Genomic DNA, 19,045 nt, shown 5'->3' with positions numbered 1-19,045 from the left:
TAACTTGGAAAGGATAAGGGCAATCACAATTTGAATGCTGGCCTTCCTACTAAAAAAACATCTGATCTTGCGCAATTTACAGAGTTGAACGAAGCAAGCAGAGGTTACTGCATTGATTTGGGCGCTCATAGATAGGTCGGAGTCTTATATAGAGACCCAAACTCTTAACCGATGATTTAGGGGTGGGGGCCGCACATAACTCGGACGGTCAATATGATGGTGCCCAATGAGTGATTTTATTGCTCGGGATGATTATTTCATTTTTTTCCGAATTCAATTTAAGTTGGTTCTTATCCATCCAAGTTTTTACATACATCATAGAATTCCCGATAAAATCTTTGTATTCGGAGGAGTTCTCCAGAGTAAAAATCAGCTGCATGTCGTCCGCACAATTGAAGATTTTTACCCCCCTCTGCCGAAGATTCAGGATAAGAGGAAGTATGTAAATGTTGAAAAGAATCGGCGATAGGGAGGAGCCCTGTGGAATCCCACAACTCATTTCAACAGTATTGGATTTATAGGGCGACAGCCACACCGATTGTTTGCGGTTTTCTAGAAAGGACCCAAACCAGTCCAGTGCCGACCCTCCAAGACCTGCTGCGGCAATACGGTCCAACACACTTTTGTGGTTCATGGTGTCAAATGCCGCAGACAGGTCAAGGAGGATCAGAGCCTGATTGTGATCAGTGTCAGCCTGTCCTTTAAGGTCGTCCAGGACAGATAAGATCACAGATTCGATTGAATGAGCGGGACGGAAACCTGCCTGATAAATGTTCAAAAACTTTGATTCTTCTAAACAGGAACTGAGACAGGATGCCACATGAGTTTCCAGTAATTTTACTGGAAACTGAAGCAGTGAGATGGGTCGGTAATTTTCCAGCTTATTTTTTTTTTTATAACTCTTTTTATTGAAGAAACATCGACAACAAGGCATAGTTTCATAAGAACACCGCAGAGGCATTGGCAAGCACAAGGATTCAGCAATGCATAACACATTTATACAGTTGGAGTTACGGGGAAGGGGAGACATCGTCGTCGTAGAGTCTGGGAGGGGTACATATTTCACCTCGGTATAAGTTCCAGGGGGTCCAGATTTTGGACCATTTTCTGGGGCAGCCCCTTGCAATGTAAACAGATTTTTCTCGTTGCATGCACCAATCAAGGTCCTTTTCCCAGTCATTTATTGCAGGTGCCTGGGCAGCCCCCCAGTGCTGCGCAATGTTCCTCTTGGCTATCATACAGGCAAGTGTCACCCAGTGTATGGCGTAGGCATTGAGGTCTGTGGGCTCCCAAATATTTAGGAGGCATCTAGGAGCCTCCGGCCGGATGTCAATCTCGAGGGTTTCACTCATGATGGCATGTATCTTGTGCCAATACTCCTGGATGAACCTGCAGTGCCAGAGGATGTGTGTGAAGATACCTGGCTGGGAACACCCACGTCTACATGACCCATCTGTGTGTCCCCCCATATGTACCAATTGGGGCCCCGTAATATATGTTCTGTGTAGAACTTTTAATTGCACCAGGCGGAGCCGGGCTGAGATTGCTACTGTTTTGGGGGATGAAATGGCCGTCTGCCACCCTTCGTCGTCTAGTTCTATTCCGTCCTCAGTCCATTTTTCCCGCAGTAGGGTCAGGGGGTCAGGCATGTTATTAATTATCTTCCTGTAAGTCAGAGATATGGCACGCTCTGGGAGATATCCATCAAGGAGTCTGTCCTCCAGCGGGGAGTTAGCTGGTAGGGCGGCGTCCCTTGGCAAAGCGGCCTGTAGCGCGTGGCGGACCTGAAGATATCTGAACAACTCTGAGTCAGCCATTGAGTGTTGCGTCTGGAGCGTGTTAAACGACTTCACTCCCTCCGCCGTCCAGAGATCTCCGATAGTGGAAATACCGATAAGGTCCCACTTATCAAAACCTTTTGAGTCGCCCAGGTATCCTAACTTTTGTGAGTCCCAGAGCGGGGTGGCTAGCGTAAGTTTGTTCGCCCAACCCAGCGATTTTGTCGCCGTATGCCATACCCTAACCGTGTGGTTGGTGGGCCCCGTAAGCGGTATCTTGCCAGGTGTGGAGTACAGTGCACGGTTGTAGGTCCCGCCGGGGAGTAGCCAGCGGTCCATACGAAATCCAGGGGCATCAGGGGGGCCATAAGTGCCATGGTTGATGGCTGTGAGGTGAGCCGCCCAATAGTATTTTTTAATGTCAGGCAGCCCAATTCCACCGTCATACCACCCAAGTGTGAGCTTTGTGAAGGCTATACGTGGCCGTCCATCCCAGAGGAGGTCCCTCTGCAAGCTCTCGATCTCCCTAAAGTATGAATTGGGCACAGGGTCCGCGGCGTTCTGAAGTGCGTATAGAAAGCGTGGGAGGGACATCATTTTGAACAGCGCTGCCTTGCCCAACAAGGAAATAGGGAGCGTTTTCCAATGTACGATGTCGCTTTTGAGGCGTTGCAAGGGTGGGCCCAAATTGCGGGAATATCGGAAAGTCGGATCTAGGGAGATAAATATGCCCAGGTACGTGAAACCGTCTGCGGCCACCGATATCGGGCAGTTCCGAGGCAATTGAGGGGAGGTCCCACTTAAAACATATATGAGAGACTTCTGCCAATTGATCCGGAATCCAGAGTAACGCCCGAAGACGTTTAGGATGTCGAACAGTACAATAAGGGATCTCTTAGGGGAGGCGAGGTAGAGGAGGAGATCGTCAGCGTACAAAGAGATACGGTCCTCCCAGCCCGGCGCCCATTGTAATCCGCGGATGACCACATCGTTGCGTATCCATGCTGCTAGGGGTTCAAGGGCCAGAGCGAATAGGAGAGGGGAGAGGGGGCAGCCCTGTCTGGTGCCGTGACCCAGCACAAAGGGGGCGGATTGTCTGTTATTGACGACCACCTGTGCCATAGGGTGAGCATATAGGAGTTTCACCCAATTGATAAAGACCGGGCCAAAACCAAATTTTGCTAGTACTGCAAACAGGTAGTTCCATTCGATGGTGTCAAAGGCCATAGTAGCGTCTAGGGACGCGACAATGGCGTCCTCACGTATGGTTGGGGCCCTACCCAGTACTCCGTGCACCCTGCGGAGGTTAAGGGTGGTATTGCGCCGGGGCATGAATCCGGATTGGTCTGGATGGACAAGGTCCCCTATGACCTTGATCAGTCTGTTAGAGAGTACTTTAGCTAGGATTTTGGGCTCGGCGTTAAGTAGGGAGATGGGCCTATAGGAGGAGCAGTCGGTTTTGGGTTTCCCTTCTTTGTATATGGTGACGATGGTGGCCAGGCGCTGGTCTAACGGTAGTGTTCCCGTCTCTAGACTGGAGTTATACATGGATAGGAGATAGTGTCCCAGTTTGTCAGGGCGGAGCTTGTAGAGCTCGATAGAGATACCATTGGGGCCGAGAGCTTTACCCGGCCGAAGCGTCCGAATTGCCAGCGCGATTTCGTCCGTAGAGAGGGAGCTATCTAGAAATTGGCGACTCGTATCTGGCAGGGTAGGGAGGGAGATGTCTCTGAGTAGGGCGATAGAATCCTCGAGTGTGTGAGGGGCCACCGAAGTATACACCTTTTGGTAGTGGGCCTCAAATTGGGTAGCTATGGCTTGGGGGTCTGTCACAGGGTTACCTTCTGTCCCTCGGAGTTCAGGCACCAGACGACTAGCACGTTCCCTCTTGTCTAGCCAGGCTAGTAATTTCCCCGCCTTGTCTCCCCAGTCGTATATACGGCCCAGTTTTTCCTGTCCCATTATTTTGGCGCGCTCTGTGACCAGGGATCTATACTCGTCCTGGCAGAGTCGTAGCTCGTGTATCACATCAGGTGTGGGGTTTGAGTTGACAGTCTGCTCCAGACGGTGTACCCTATGTTCGACATCGGAGATGTCTTTCAGTCTGTCTTTCCTTGCACCCGCTATTAGGGAAAGGGCCTGCCCTCGGACCACGGTTTTGAACGCTTCCCAGAGTGTTTGGGGGGAGTCAACGGTGTGCTCGTTTTCTGTGAAGTAGTCATCTATGGATTTGAGCAGATCTTTTCGTATCTTGGGGTTTTTGAAGTGCCATGGGTTGAGGGGGGCAATGCGTCCGACTTGCGCATGATCCAGGACGATATGCGTCCAGAGGGGGGAGTGATCAGAGATACCCCTGGGCAGATGTCTGATCTCGTGGACATTGGCAATCTGGGAGGCGGGGGCAAGAATGTAATCTAAGCGGGAGAGGCTGCGATGTGCATGAGAATAAAAGGTGTGTTGTATTTTATCTGGGTGGTAGGCTCTCCACACATCTACTAGACCCATTGCGTCCAGGAAGCTAGAGAGCGAGTGTGTCGCTGCGGGCAAGGGGGGCGGCGGGTGCCTGTCCAACTCGCCGGATACGACAGAGTTAAAGTCACCGCCCATGACAAGGTGACCCACTGGCAGTGTGAGTAGTAGAGCACTAAGGTTGGTAAAAGTCGTCAATTGCAGTCCAGGGGGTGCATAAACAGAGAGGAAGGTCGTAGTGTGGCCCTCCCACATGCCTGTGACACCCACGTAGCGCCCAAGGTAGTCTGTGAATGTGGAGACAATCGACAATGGGAAGGATTTCCTAACCATGATGCCCACACCCCTCGACCCAGACGTGAAGTCCGCATGTGCCGCCATCGAATACCCCCACCTATTCAGTGCCCCACAGTTGTTGCCCAGCAGATGCGTTTCTTGGAGTAAAACTATGTCCGGGGAGAGTCGTTTGACGTGTTGGGTCACTACACTGCGCTTGATCTTATCCCCCAGCCCGTTTACGTTCCAACTTAAGATTTTGACCTCCTTGTTGCGTTGCGTACCCATTTGTGTGTCGGTGGTGCATACGGTTGCGGTGTAAAGTTAGAGACCATGCCGTTGAACACATTAACATAAATACTAACCAAGAAAAAATACATTCCCTCCCAAATTCCCCCCTCCCTGCTTCCCTCCACTCTGGGCCTCAAACTGCCCATCTGAACAACAAATGCAGAGTGCCTGTCGCCCATCAAACAAAATGAGAAAAAAGGAGAAAAACCAGCTAAAGAAAGAACGTGGGGGGGAGGCTTCAACCGTGCCCCGATCCTCACTCTCAATGGAAATCACATCGGAATCAATGTTCAGGAGGGTCAGACTGAGCAGTTCCCTGCAATGCCCCAGTGAAGCACAAGTCCCAGCAGTAGGCGCCACAGGGGAGTCTTCAGGTCAATTCCACACATACCGGAAGACAGCGACATCGAGATCGTGTCAGTGTTGCTACGCCCCCGCCTCCCGCAAATCAGCTACCCGAGGGGCCGCTCCCTCCTCGGTCTCCTCGGCTGTCCAGCCAGTCCGATGCGGCCTCTGGATGGTCGAAAAAGTGTGTTTCCCCCTCCGCTTCTACACGCAATCTCGCTGGAAAGAGCATGGCATATTTGAGGTCAGCGGCCCGGAGACGTTTTTTGACTTCTTGAAACGTGCGGCGACGCATCTGCACCCCGCGGGTAAAGTCAGGGAAAAAGGTAATAGTAGCATTATCAAGGCGGAGCGGGGGGGCAACTCTGGCGGTCTGGAGGATAGTGTCCCTGTCGCGGTAGTTGAGCAGACGGGCCAGTATGGGGCGGGGTGGCGCCCCTGGCCTCGGGCGGCCCCCCGGAATCCTGTGTGCCCTCTCCACAACAAAGAGCTTGGAGAGTCCCTTAGGTTGCAGTTTAGTCGTGATTAAGTTCTCGATGAATAGGTCAACAGCAGGGCCCTCCATTTTTTCCGGCACCCCTAGGACACGGACGTTGTTGCGCCTCATCCTTCCCTCATAGTCATCGAGCTTATCTTCTGCAAATTTACGGAAGGCCTGAAGCTCCGCAACCTCTGTTTGAAGCTGAGAGGTATCGCCCATGAGGCCTGTGGTGGTGGTTTCAAGCTGTCGCACTTTCTCTCGATAATTGGCGAGGTCGGCCCTGATGAGCGTCATCTCCGAGGAGAGAGTGTCTATAGACGTGCGAATGCCCGTAATGGCTGCCATGAGGTCCTTCATAGTGGGCTCAGGGGGCGTTTCATCTGCGCCACTCTTGGGCATGTCTCCCTGCGCCCTCTTGTCGGGCAGGTCCGACTTTGTGCAGGCATAGCGATCCAGTTTGCTTTGCTGAGATGGCCTGGCCCCCTTAGCTCCAGACATCTCGCTGCCCCCAGCCAGTCCAGCGGCGTCGCTAGAGGAGAGCGAGCGCGGTCGAGATCTCAACGTGGGAATGGCGTCTGAAAAGAAGGGGCGTCCGTAAATTATCTCTGCCGAACACCCCCGGCCAGGAGAGGTCCACGTTGTGGCCGCCTACACTTATAGGAGGTCGTAAAGGGTCCCGCCAGTTGCAAGGAAGCTCGCCCACCCCCGATTCACCATGCACTCACCGCGTGAACCTGAGGGCCAGCAGGGGGTCACAGCGCGCCGGGCCGCCAGGGCCCCAGGGAGCAATGTCAGTCAAGGTCCGGGAACAGGCCACTCTCAGCGCCGAGTTCAAAGACGCGCCTCAGATAGCTCCCGTATGGGGCACATAGGCACTCCGCCACAGGCAGCCGGGCACACAGGAGGGAGCGCCCCAGTCCGCAGTCCCCCCGCAGTCACACTCCCACGCTGTACCTTGGAGCAGGGAACTTCGCTCTCCGCACTCGGGGCACACTCCACTCCGGTGACCCCCGGCAGTCCCCAGCGCTCGAAACGGATGGCGAGGGAAGAAGTCACCTCCTCAATGGCGCTGGCGGAGTCTCCTCAGCAAGGCTCGTCTCCTTTGATATGCCCCCAGGGGGTGCCTCGGGGGGGGGGGGGACAGCGCCAAGGAGCAGTGCAGCGCGCACCCTCGAGAGGAGATCCGATGAGTTGGCGCCAAAGCGCTGCCGTCACTCGATCGCCGCCTCGGCCGCTTCCGGTGAGCCGCGGCCGGACGTACAGTCACGCAATGCCGGCGTCTGGGCCAACTCAGTCCCCGGTTGCGGGAGTGTCACAGGGCCCCAAGCAGCGGAAGCTGTAGCGTCGGGACGGAGGCAGCGCCGGGGCTCCACCAAGCAGCGGCAGGGATCGCCAGTCCTGGAGCGTTGGTTCCCGGTGCAGGATGTCAGGATAGATGACAGGATGGTGTAGTGAGAGGAGGTTTACGGCGGAGCCGAGGCACTAAGCGTCCATCTTGCCTCGCGGTCAGGCCACGCCCCCCCAGCTTATTAACATCTAAGCCTTGTTTGTTTTTTTTTTAAGCGGAATAACTACCGCTTCCTTAAAGGCTAATGGTACAATTCCCTGAAACAGTAAAAGGTTGAGTAGCTCAAGGAAGGTATTGGGAAAAGCCCGAAAGATTGCTTTCTTTATGTTAATAGGGCATTCCTCCTTAGGAGAGCCAGATTTAACCTTTGCAACCAGTTCCAGAAAGCTTTTCCTATCTAGCATAGGAAAGGTATCAAGTGAAAAGGGATTGGGAGGGACCTTACTGTATTCCATATTGTGATTGCTGCAAACAATAGAGTTTTGAATTTTTTTTATTTTTTCAACAAAAAAAAGAGTCCAGATCATTGCAGAGTTCCTGGGTGGCTTTGGCAGGTGGAGCCACACGACTAGGATTGGAAAGTTCTTTCATAATCCTGAAGATTTCCTTGGAGCTGTTCTCAGATTTGAGTACTTTAGTGGTGAAAAAAGCTCTTTTAGCCTCTACAATCGCTATTTTGTACTCCTTTAATTTTGCTAGATATTTTGTTTTGGCCTCTATGGAGTATAGCTTCCGCCATTTACGTTCCGCTTGGCGTACTTGAAGTTTTAGGACTCCCAACTCTTTAGTAAACCATTTGGACGCTTCATGTTGCCTAAGGCGAGAGTATTTAATCTGAAGGGGAGGATGGGTGTTAAATGCCTTTCTCTGCCATTCGATAATCTCTCTGTCCCTATAGTCTAGGTCTCCACCAGGAGAAAGCTGCTCAGAGGAAAGAGTATCCAAGAGCGCTTTCAAATCGATCCGGTTCCAATTTCTAAACGCGCTTTTCGAGGAGGATGACTGTTCTAATAGTAACAAGTTATTTAGTTTAAAGCTGATAATATAGTGATCTGACAGAACGCAAGGTTGGGTTATCAACTTATATACGGTAACATTGGTAGACTACACTTGATCAAGAGTGTGGCCTCCTTTGTGCGTGGGGGTGAGAACATGTTGGATAAAATTAAGGCTTGTGAACGACTCCGTAAGTTCCTTTGACAAAGTTCCCTCATCTGCTTCATTAGCCCAATAGTTCAGATTACCTACGACCAAGACTTTACCATAGTCTGTTGACAGAGACGCTATATGATTAGCTAGAGCTTTGGGGAAATTAGGTATAGATTTGGGGGGGTCCATACAGTATCACAAACAAAAGGGTACTGTTAAATAGGTCCAGTTTGATAACTAATGAGTCAACAGATGGCAGCTCAAGGTGAGGCATAGTGGAGACATGTAGTACTTTTTTTATGATAGCCGCCACTTCACCCCCTCTTTCCCTGGCAATCTGTCAGTGTGATAAAGCAGATAATCTTCCGAAGAGCTGTTAGGATATCTGGGGAAGATTCCTCCGTAAGCCATGTTTCAGTCAATAATAGCAGATCAGGGGAGTCAGTAGTTAACATGTGAAAGATTTCCAATTGATGCTTAACCATTGAACGCGTGTTAAGATACATCACATTAAGGTCTTGGATTCTCCGTTTATTCGGACCCGTATTCATAACGGATATCGGCAAAGTTATCGGGCTTGGAAGTTGTTCATCTATAATTGCGGCGAGGGTGTCAGGTCTGAGATTAAGATGTAATATCTCCAACTTCAATTTCTAGTAATTGTACCTTTTTTGGAGCCATATTTTTAGGGCTAGCCGCAGAATAGCTGTATTGTTTGGCCGAGTGGCCTGCCCCATGCCCCGGTCTGGTACGGACGGGCTTGCCTTAGGCGCGCCAGCTGTGCGCATCCGCTGCGCGCTCGCGCCACAGGCATACATTTTAAAGCCTGTTCCGGCGTCAAGGGCTGATGATGCAAAGCCAAAGACAGCATTTTCTACCCCTAGTGGACATTACCAATTTGTGGTGTTGCCCTTTGGTTTGAAAAATGCACATGCCACTTTTCAAAGGTTGGTGAACAAAGTCCTTACAGGTCTGGAAGCCTATAGTGCAGCATATCTAGATGATATTGCTGTCTTTAGCTCCACCTGGGAGGATCACCTGGTCCACCTAAGAAATGTTTTGGAGGCCCTGCAAAAAGCAGGCCTAACTATCAAGTCCACTAAGTGCCAGATAGGGCTGAGTCAGGTTGTGTACCTGGGCCACCTTGTGGGTGGAGGCCAGGTTCAACCATTGCAGAGCAAAATCCAGACCCTAATGGACTGAGTTGCTCCAACCACCCAGACTCAGGTCAGAGCTTTATTGGGCTTGACGGGGTACTATAGAAGATTTGTCAAAGGTTATGGATCCATAGTGACCCCTTTGAATGACTGGACGTCTAGAAAATGCCCAAGAAAGTTCAGTGGACAGTCAGCTGTCAAAAGGCATTTGATGACCTGAAGCAGGCCATGTGCACTGCTCCCATTCTGCAAAGTCCTAACTACTCCAAAGAATTCATTGTCCAAACAGATGCATCTGAGTTGGGGGTAGGGACTGTGTTATCACAATTGAATGATGAAGGTCAGGATCAGCCAGTAGCTTTTATTAGCAGAAGGCTGACCCCCAGAGAGAAACATTGGTCAGTTATTGAGAGGGAGGCCTTTGCTGTGGTTTGGGCTCTGAAGAAGTTGAGGCCATACTTGTTTGGCACTCACTTCATTGTTCAGACAGACCATAAGCTCCTCTCATGGCTAAAACAGATGAAGGGTGAAAACCCCAAACTTTTAAGGTGGTCTATTTCTCAACAGGGGATGGACTATACAGTGGAACATAGACCTGGGAGTAACCATACCAATACAGATAGACTCTCCAGATATTTCCATTTAGAACATGAAGACTCAACTGGTCAAGGTTAGTTTAATGTCCTTACGTTTGGGGGGCGGGGGGGGGTTGTGTAGGAGAGTAGGATCTGCTTCTTATGGTTACCCCCATTTTATGAACCCAGGGCATAGGTACCCCGGAGGCCTACCAGGGGCTGCAGCATGTATTGTGCCACCCCTGGGAAGCCATTTAAAATTACACAAAAGGTCTGCTACAGCAGCCTGTGTAAGGTGGTGTATACACCCCTCACTGAGATATAGGTTACCTTTATCTCTCTATATCACTGCACATGTAAATCTATCAGTCACCCATGGCAGGCCTTAACCATCCTGAAGGCAAGGTGCTGGGTTTCATGTGAGAGGGTGCCCATGCATGAGTAGAGCCCCTCTGCAGCGTTCAGAACCTTTATTCCGGGGTTGTTTGTGATGCAGCCAAACCATATACGCTTAAGTGCATTATAACCTCACGGTAAATGCTAACTTTGGAATGGCTTCATGGAAACATGTGTTTGGTGTCAAACACTTTGGAATCATACCCCCACACCAGTAACTGGTGTGAGAGGTATGATTCCACCCTACTAGAGGGAGAAACATGACAGCACTGGTATACCCGGTACCAGCTTAACAGACACTGGCATCACAAAATGGATGCTGCCAGCCACAGACATGAGTCTGCCCTCCTGCTGCTGGACAAAACTCCGACAGGGGAGGCCTGGACAATAGGTTTCCTGTCATAGGGAGGTGGTCCAGACAGGCTTTAGTGTATTGGGGCTGGGTGGGTGCACTCCAAGAGTGCTTTGATGTCTGCACTGGGGGCACATTTGGTGTCCCTGTGCATAGTCCAACTCAAACCGGTTGCAGGGGCACTCAGTCCCTGCTCTGGCACGAAACTGGACAAAGGAAATGGGTGTAGCCACCCCTCGTTCCTGACCCTCCCGTAGGTGGGTCCCCAGAGTTTGATCCAATCCTTCCTTGGGTATAAAGTAGGAACCCCTGACTACAGGACTTTAGATTTACCTGGACGAAACTCTGCTACACAATCCCAGAACTTCTACTATCTACACGACGTTTGATGACCGAAGTTACTCCCCTGCAAGTCAGGCAACAAAGACACATCTGTCCGGTTTGCATCGACGCTGCTCCCGAAGGACACCGACGATTTTGCAACATAGGAGGTGGGTTTCCAAGCTTCCCCGAAGCCGATCCGTGCTCTCAGCAACTCTAAGATCCAAAGCCCACGTGGGGACCGTGCAACCCGAACCCCTGGATACCGCGACCATTTGCAGCAGCATATGCTTCTTGGCAATCCCTGAGGCTGTGCTTTGGGCTACTTGTAGTCCAGACCCTGAGCGGGGATTCCACCGAAGATTGCTGGCCTACTCTCCTCGAGTGACCCGTGGGCTGGTATCTAGTGATTCCTCTCGAGGTCCCTTCGCGATCCCTTGTCCGTCAACTTGTGGGTCCCTGAGAAGGGTACTTTACCTTCCAATGGGCTTTCCTGGTTGCTCCAGACGTGCCCTGACGCTCCATCGCTTGGGGAGTCCACAGGACCTTGCTGGTCCACACCGAAGCCATTTTCCTCTCACTGCGTGGGTTTTCCAGTTGCCAAGGCTTGTTGGTCTCCAATCCGGAAACTGCCCCCCCACCACTCGACATCCTTCGTGGGACAGCTCGCCTGTGGGGGGGTCGTCATCGACGCCTCCGGGTCCCCGTGGCAGTGGAGTCAAGGTTCACCTCTTCGCACCTGAAACACCCGACATTGGTGGGCATTCGTCTATCGTGCCCCTGGTCACTGGCAAGTGACCCAGACTCTGTGACCTCTGCTATCAGGTTCTTCACATCTTTTATCCAGGCTTGGATCACCCCCGACACTTCTCCTTTCCACAGCAGCAGCACTTTGCAGCACATCGCCATTGAAATATTCCCAACACCATTTGACACATATGCACCCGGCTTCCCTGGGTGAGGTAAGACGAGTAATCCGGTGCTCCTGTGGGTGCTGGCCGTAGAACCCTCTAAGTCTAAAGGGGTTTGCTCAAAGTCCTCTCCTAAGTGTCCTTATTCTTTAAAATTCCAACCACGACTTTCCTATTGAATTGTACGGGGCTCGCGGCTGTGTTCTCACACTGCACACGTCGCCCTTGGGTCTCCTGTGCCACTGCCTTGGGGTCCCAGCGATTCTACGTGTTCTAGGCAGTGTCTAGTCAAGTCGTGGTTCTTATACCACTTTCTTAATATATGGTTTGGTCTCCCCCTGGGGCCCATTGTATATTGTGCTATTTACTGTCGTTTAATAACTGTATTATTGTGTGCTTTACTCTCTAACTTCATAAAGAGCTTAGGAGAGAATGTTTAGAAATAAATACATATATTTTATATATATACCTTGTGTGGTTCTCCTTTCATTTAGTTATTCAAGAGGTTAGAATTTGGTTAACCAAGCTGCTTTACACTCCTTCAAGACTTACCCTGAAGGCTGCTTTCGATAGCTACCACTAGGATAGCTTTCAATATAGGTTGTCTTAAACCTATTCATCAATAAGGGTTGTTTGGACTGGTACAAGGTGCCCACTATAACTAGTGGACAGCATATACCAGGCCAACTTCTCACAATATTTACGAGATGTTATAAATGAACTCCTATTCTATCCTATGGGACAGATAGCCTTTCAATAGTGAAATACACTGTATTTTACTATCAGGACATGTCACACACATCAGGACATGTCCTACCTTTCACATACACTGCACCCTGCCCAAAAGGGGTACCTTGGGCCTACCTAACATTTAAGAAAAGAAAGGTTAGGGCCTGGCAAGTGGGTGCACTTGGCAGGTCGACATGACAGTACCAAACTGTGCACTACTGCAGTGGCAGGTCAGTTACAATTACAGGCTGCTCATGTGGGCGGCACAATTAGTGCTGCAGGCCCGCTAGCAGCATTTGATTTACACGCCCTGGGCACACGCAGTGCACTGTATTATGGACTTACCAGTAAATCAAATATGCCAATCATGGAATCACCAATCCATAAACACAATTTATCGGGAGAGCAAATGCACTTTAGCACTGATCATAAAACCATCAAAAACAGGGTTAAAAACAGGAGGCTGAAAAACAAAAAGCAAAAAGTCTGGGGTAAACAGCCAAGCTAAGTCTAATACTGGGTATGTAAAATACAAAAAAACTGTTGAGGAAATGCTATTGTTGGCCAGGTATGGATGCGTGTGTTGAGCAGTAAGCCAACAAGTGTCCTGATTGCTTGTTGTCTGGCAAACACTAGAAAGTTAGCAAAATCAAACCTGGGGTTAACCCATAGCCTGCTGAACCATGGGTGAGATTGGCTATTGATTTTTCAGAACCTTACAAAGTATTCCAATGGGACATGAGATTTTGTGATTGTGCTCACAGATTATTATTCCAAGTGGGTATGCTGTGACTTTGTGCCTTCGCCCACAATAGATACTGTGATAGAATTGATGTTGTTTTTTAAAGGTGTTTTCAGTTCAAGGTGCTCCCCAAGAGCTGATAACAGCACTCATTTTACTTCGAGGAAAATGTTAGATTTTTTTAATAAGCTTGAAGGCATGAAATTACACATCTTTATTTCCCAGGTGCCAATGGCTTGGTTGAACGTTTTAAAAAGTTCACTAAAAGAGGTCATACAGACAGCTTTGGCATATAACATAGACGTACAAGAAACATTTGAGAGACAAGGTGTGGAGCTGTTTGACTACTCCTCACTCTCTCACAGGCTTTTTACCTATATTTCTTTTAAAACGTAGTGATGGCAGGACTAGCCTCACACCACAGGGGAATAACAATAAGTTTGGTGATAGTTTTGTTGATAAGGCTGTGAAGGTTCATTCTTGTGTGGATGAGCATGTAAGAAAAAATGTTGAGTGTATGTACAAATATGATTTTCGGGATTCAAATGAAATCTGTATTCAAAACTTTTTGATGTTGGTGGTTGGGTTTTAATCCGAAAACCCAAGAAAGTTTGTAAAGGTGAGTCCAATTTTTCGAAACCTGTGCAGATTGTGTGCGTTTCGTGCACTGCTGTTTTGTTGATTGATAGGGGCTTGTGGAAGAAAGGAGTAGTGGTGCAAATAAAACCTTTAAAAAAAAACTGATTGAGGAAAGACAAAACGTTGACATAGAAAACAAATGACTATGTAACTGGGGATTTGAGATCTGATGGTACTGTCTCGTACTACTGCTAATATGTCGCAAACACGTCAGCGTGAAATGTCACATGGTGATTTCGACAACGTGCAAGAAGAAATTACTATCTACCATGTTTGATGATGCTGTTGCAAGTGGGGGCAATGGTGTTCCTTCAAATGTTGCTCCCAAAAGGTAAGCGGTCACGCCTGTTACATTTCAAGATTATCTACTATATAAAGCTACTGTATATATATTTTTTCTTTTTGTGGGAAAGGGAGGTGATGTCTTATGATGCTTTGTGTTTCCTTTTAATACCCTGTTCTTGTGTTCCTTTCTGCCTGAGGTTTCATGTGTCCTACTGCATACCACTTGGGACTCCTGACTGGACAGCAGTCTCTCTTTGGGCGCCTCTCTGTTCTTCCTTCGTGGGCTTATAGGGAAATACCAGACCTACAATAAACCTTCCTAACATCTACCTTTTGTGTGTCCTTCCTTGAATTCCAACAATGGACACCTTTTCTTGCCAGATTACCACATCCACTGATTTTGTTGATGGTGTGATTGACTGTGATCATCCTGTGCTTCTTTGTGGGGCGCAAGCCACGTAGATATAATGCCGGGATTTTACCGAAAACCACACATATTTTGTACTGTTTGTTTGTTTCCACATTGTAGAGCTGCGAAGATCATCCCTGTAGATGAGGGTACTTTAAACCCGGCCCAGCACATCACGGTGTGGCCTCCGACTTACAGGGAACTGACTCCAGTACATGTCACTGATGGTGGCTTCACTATCCAGCACAAATGATATCTGGCGTGCTCTCACTTCTCACTCATTTTTCAGCGTTCGTCAGAGTTTGTTTCCATCCAAGATCATGTACCTGTAGTCATCATCTTCCTCATTGTCAGATGTCGCTGATGATTCCGACCCCAATGGGGAGTGTCTTGTGTCTCGACATCAATGACTGACAAGTTACTTCTCTATTTACTAGTTTTATTTCTCCCATCTACTTTTGTGATCACAGGATTTCACCATGCATACCGACTGAAGTGCTTGGCTTTTCCACAGATGCAACATGTCTGACCCATCTCTAGGCATTGTGTATCGTTTGGTAGTCAAGATCACATCAAAAGCAATTCCTTGACCTCATCAATGCTTTTTATTTTTATTATGTCAAAATTAATCAGTGCACATATACAGTACAATAGAAACAGAAAATGCTAGGGGTCAAAACCCCTTCAGCTAACAAGGAGCACATGATACACAGAAGCACCAATATAGCCAGCTAGGATGGAGCAACAACAAAGAAACATAGGAGGAGACATGCAGAAGCAAAAAGTATTGCAAAAATAAATAAACCCAACATACATAAGGCCGAGGGAGGGCCAGGCGAAAACCATAACACAAAACTGAAAGGGAATCCATCAATCTGCAATATACTCATTGATGTTGCTACCTAATCAATGGATCCTAGTTAAAACCTATCCATGTTCTTTCAAAATACTTAAGCGAGTGGATGTCCATTGCCCATCATTCAGTAGCTCGCGGCGGAATGGCTGGCACCCAAGATCTAGCAATGCAGAATCTAGCAGAAACAATAAATATAGACAGCAGCCTTCTTAACCAAATGTCATATTCCATTTTATCCATGAGCATTATCCCAGTAGCGGTGAACTGAACTTCGTATCCTAAAAATGCCAAGATCAACCGGGTCACCCCTTCCCAGAACCCCTCAAGGACAGGGCATACCACGAACACGGGGGAAAAGTCAGATGCTTGACAACCACACATAGGGTAGCTAGCTTCATCAGCGTTAGGGTTCGTGACAAACCTCATAAATTTCGCCGGTGTGTAGGATAACATGCAAACGGTCTTAAATAGCTGCAGTTTCATATGAACAGAATGCACTGAACCCTCCACTGTCTGACCCTATATTTATATCTGATAGTAACACCTCACAAGAAAGCATTTTGCTCCATTTAGCAGCTAAAAGTGGAGCATTATCATTCCTATGCGTGCAAAACGCCTGGTAGATCGTGCTAATTAAGAATTTACGGCTAGCTTTATGCACACTAGACAGAACTTCAGTCTTCTAGATCTGTAGGAACCTTACATCCAGAGTAGAAATAGTCCCTTAACTGCATATATTTAAAAAAATGATGGTGGGGAAGGTTAAAAGCAGCTTGAAGCCCAGAGATTGAACAGAATCTATTTGCAGCAAAAAATGTGCCCAATCGTTTCCACGTCTAGTCTCGACCAGGCCTTGTAGATAGGATCATAAAAGACCCTTCCATCAATGCCTTTGGTCCTTTTTGGCCCTGCTTTCACGCTTGCTTGTTGGTTTCTGTTTTTGTCACAGTTCTTTTCTGCTAGCAAGTGTCATTACCTGTTACTTAAGTGTGCTGACTCCATGTTCAGTATTTGGCTCTCAAACCGGTCATCCACTCTCGCTATCTGCAATATGTTATCGAATTTACAAATCTTTTTTTAGAAGGCATCTTCTGAAGGACTCCTAGAAACCTCTGTTAAAGATGTGTATGGCCTCCTCTTCAATGGACTTAATTTGTAATGTTTGATTAGTTTCTTTAACTGATGGACAATCTCACTCTTCGATTCACCGTTCTCTTGTTGGGCACTGATATTTGTTTTAGGAACAATATATTAATGCAACACTTTTCTTACCACCCGATATGTCTGTTCTGTCTACTGAAAGTGTATTAATGAGGTCCTTGATGCCGTCCCCTTCTACGTTTTTGTAAATTTTCAGCCGGTTTATACCTAGTGTCCTCTTTACCCTCAATAAATTCCTCAAAATACTTAAGCAATTTCACCCATTATCGTCCTGTATTATGTCAATTGGACAACTCAAATGAGAGTGGGGGCTGCAATGAAGCCACATTGTATATTGGCCTGTCTAAGGGACAATATGTTGTGACTTTCAGATGTTATCATTCTTGAAAGTTATATAAATTGGTATTACATATATTGCGTTTCTTTTTTGTTTCATTAACAATCATTTATTTTACAATCTGCAGGTGTGCCCATGCAATCAGGTCCGCTACTGTTTTTTGCCTCATTTTAGTGCACCTGATTCTGAGATGGTCATACCCTGTATGCAGGTCACGTCGTCCGTTCCTCACTCCAAGATGGCCGCATTATGTACAAGGTTAAAATGGGCGCTGTAGAATATCTCACAATGGCCACACCCAATATATGGACTACGCCACGTGCTGCTGTTTGCACAAATATCAATTCACCGGGTGTCTGGTCACACCAAAATTGGAAGGCAGCTTCTTTTAATCTCTCTGAGCAAGCATGCAGAGCTAAGTGATGCGGCACCTCCACTCTCGAGCGGCGAGTCACTGAGGGGTTTTAACTCTAATGCTTGACAGAAGTGTCTTCCCTTGGGGTATGTGGGCTTTCAAGCCCTTTTCTGAGACTCCTATGTGTTTGGGCAGATGAGCAGTACAAGTAGAGGTACATCACACTGCAGCACAAATCAGGCTAAGGCTTGCAGGGCATGTGACACCACATGACCAACCAGCTGTGGGTTACATTAAAGACCAAATTAAACCCCCAACTTCAATCCTTTAGAGGTAAAACCTACTAATGAGAGAAATGGGTCGCAAGAAGAGACACACTGTGTACCATTCATTTGAAATACACACTCCAGACACCATCTGCATCCTTAAAGGGACATGTGACGGAAGCAAAAGGACTCTAACTGTCTAACAATGCTAAACCGCAAAACTGGTCTTAAATATCTACACCAAGTACATCTCATGTGCCACTAGCTATTACGCTTTAGGAGAATGATATCATCTGATCGCCTGAAATGAAATGTTGGGAACATTCAGAAAGTTTTAGCCACACCGCATGGCAGTGCCCGGATTAGATACTTCTGGGCAGTATGAGACACATACTCCAGGAGATGACCTGTTGGCAACTGGATCAGAATCCCAATGTCCACTCTCCTACATGTATTCCTCGACTTGGACAACAACCAGTCGATATAAAATAGTACTAATACACTTCGAACTGGTAATCGCAAGAAGAGGAATAGACAGAATAGAAGCTCACCTGGTTTAAAGGGATAGGCACGAGACATGGATTATTGCATGTCGCTGGAGGATCCCATTGACATCTCGGGATGTCTGCAAAAGCACACAGATCTATGCCAATGGATGTATCATCCTGGATTTGTGAGGGAATGTCAGGCTTACAAGGAAGTTGCAACTTGGAATTAATTACGTGAGGCTTTTTCTACTGCTAACTGACTTATTTTAAACTTCAATGTTAATGTGTTGTCCCTCTTGTAATTTGCGAAAAAAGCCAATATAAATGTTTTATGAAACGCAAACCGTGCAGATGACTTATTTGATGTGAGAGATGGTTTCAACAGGTCAAAAGTTCAGTATGGTAGTTTGTCTCTGCAGGATTGCCTGCAGTGTTACAGGACTGATTTTCAGCCTTTCTTTGGTGTTTGTAATCACGCAAACATGGGTGGATTCAGCCATGCTGTGTCCCACACTGATTATTAAACCTTTATGACACGTGTAGACGCCTTGCGCAGTTTTTACCACGGATGCACCCAACAGTGAAACATGCCAATTACTGTTTGCCAATTACAATCCTTTTTAGAAGGGCAGCACAACTACCCCGGGAGGCTGGTTATCATTGCCCCACTGTCCAGACTCAAAATATGTCAGCTATTGAGAAGTAAATGGAGGCACTTGCCAGAAAGGTGCATTTGGTAAAGGATTTTGCTTAACCAGTGGGAGTAACCCAGCATTGATGAAATGGGAAGATTTCATGACTTAGAACATATCTTCACATTTTGGTCTCCTTTATGGTAAGAATTTATATTCTAGCCAAGCTATGCATCACGTGTGTACCTGTCCGTAATTGAATACCATAATTTAAGCCTGGTGGGCTTTCGCTGGATG

Source organism: Triturus cristatus, chromosome 2_1, assembly GCF_964204655.1.
Source record: "Triturus cristatus chromosome 2_1, aTriCri1.1, whole genome shotgun sequence".
NCBI lineage: Eukaryota > Metazoa > Chordata > Amphibia > Caudata > Salamandridae > Triturus > Triturus cristatus.
This window is presented reverse-complemented; position numbering follows the sequence as displayed.